At 45.0% G+C, this 2,173-nt stretch overlaps 1 protein-coding gene across 1 annotated transcript in view; it reads left to right on the forward strand.

The window, feature by feature from the left end:
* Rnf170 (ring finger protein 170) overlaps positions 1-2,173 on the forward strand; it is a 37,743-nt gene that overhangs the window by 3,317 nt on the left and 32,253 nt on the right. The window lies entirely within an intron of this gene.

Raw genomic sequence — 2,173 nt, forward strand, 5'->3', positions numbered from 1 at the left:
TCATCAGCAAAAGAAGCCTCAGTTGAGGAAACGTCTCGGTGAGATCCAGCTGAGGCATTTTCTCTATTGGTGTTCAATGTGGGAGGGCCCAGCCCATCACGGGTGGTGTTATCTCTGGGCTGTGGTCCTGTGTGCTGTAGAAAGGTGGACTGAGCAGGCCATGGAGAAAGCAGCTTTCCTTCCATGGCCTCTGCATCAGCTCCTCCCTCCGGGATTCTGCCTTATTTGAGTTCCTGACTTCCTTCAGTGGTGAACAGCAATGTTGAAGTGTAAGTCAAATAAACCCTTAACTGCCCAAATTGCTTTTCGGTCATTTTTTTTTTTTGTCTTGGCAATAGAAACCCTAACTAAGGAGTCTATTACTTTTATTGGATCCAGGTGAGAGAGTTACACTTTCCATGGTCTGCCATGTTGGATAAGTCCTTGTTCCTGGTTTCCCTGGTATGATTTTAATATGCCCATGTGCCCTTACATTTTAACTTTATTCCAATACACTAATAGTATGTCTCCCTCTCTTCTTCCAGGAATAAGCCATTTACTAGTCTGTGCTGGGTGGGTGGTACCTGACAGATGGTGCTGTTTGTGGGTTCCCCCAATGGCTTCAGTTATCTAGTTTTCTCAGATGCACTGCTGAAGATATAGCATGGGAGAAATATGAATAATGGTGATAGCTGTGATGCCTCAGCTGACGTGCTTGGCTTGCCAAGCACTGCTCTCTCTGATTGTTCTTTCTTAAACAGGGTTTCTCTACATAACCATGGCTGTCCTGGCACTCGCTATTATAGACCCAGTTGGCCCCCAACCAAAGAGATTCACCTGCCTCTACCTCCTGAGTGCAGGGATTAAAGGCATGTGCCACCACACCTGACCCACAAATACATCTTTTTTTTTTTTTTTTGTGGTTTTTCGAGACAGGGTTTCTCTGTGGCTTTGGAGCCTGTCCTGGAACTAGCTTTGTAGACCAGGCTGGTCTCGAACTCACAGAGATCCGCCTGCCTCTGCCTCCCGAGTGCTGGGATTAAAGGCATGCGCCACCACCGCCCGGCCCACAAATACATCTTGAGACAATTCTCGTGCAGCTCAAGCTGGCCTCCAGCTTCCTGCATAGCGAAGGATAGCCTTGAACTCCTGAACCTCTTGTCTGTCCCTCCCCAGTATTTTACAAGGTGCTAATAACGGAGCCCAGAGCTTTGTGCATGCACAGCAAGCACTCTGCCAGCCTGCATTCCCAGCCCTGTCCTCCGGACTTTAATCACAGCTGTAGCATTTCTAACTTAAAAATGAGAAGACCTACTAAAGACAAGGTCTTAACTGGCGAGCTGACCTGTCCTTAGAGTATTTCAAATGCGCTGCTCCCCGGGTGAGGGCAAGTTTATTTTGTGGTAGGGATTGAAGCCAGGTTTATGGGTGCTAGGCAGTCCATCCTCAGTCTTGGATAAACTTTTCAGTGCCATATTGTACACAGTAAATAAAGTGCAGAATTTTATTTAGTGAATATGCCCATCATTTCCCTTTAGTTATCACATAAGACTTTGAGCATTACAGTTCTGTTCACTGGGGTGTTGGGGAGAGTTACCTGCAATTGATCCATAGTGTAGCTGGGTTGTCTCCTATCATACTTGTAGTGTTGGGTGCTATCGTTTTTCTCTAGAATTTTGGGAGGAGTTTTCTGTCCTCCCTCTTTAGTGCGTGTACGCTTGAAAAGTCCCTTTACTAAGCTCTGTGTTTTGAGCATGTGCTGGGTAATAAGCTGTGGAGGGCTGTGTTTCCTATTCAGGTGCTACGACAGAGGGATGACATCTACTTAGAGACTTTATTTGATATTCAGGAGTTAGAAAAAAGCAACTAGGATAGGAGAATATCTTTTCCTTAAAGGAACTAAGCCTAAACTGAGAAAATGTTTTATTTTACTTTTTGGTTTTGTTTCAATTTTTTTTTTCTGCCTTTGAGACTGGGGTTTTACCTTGTAGCCCAGGCTGACTTGGAATTCATCATGTAATGCAAACTGGCTTTGAACCTGAAGTGATCCTCCTGCCTCGGCCTCCATGCAATCCTACACTCCATTTTATAAAGACCTGGAGATCAAACTCAGAACTTTGTATGTGATAGGCAAGTATTCTACCAACTGAGCTACCTCTCTAGCCCTCCAGGAAAAGTATTTTTAAAAACCTTT

Source organism: Microtus ochrogaster, linkage group LG7_11 (assembly GCF_000317375.1).
Source record: "Microtus ochrogaster isolate Prairie Vole_2 linkage group LG7_11, MicOch1.0, whole genome shotgun sequence".
NCBI classification, from domain to species: Eukaryota; Metazoa; Chordata; class Mammalia; order Rodentia; family Cricetidae; genus Microtus; species Microtus ochrogaster.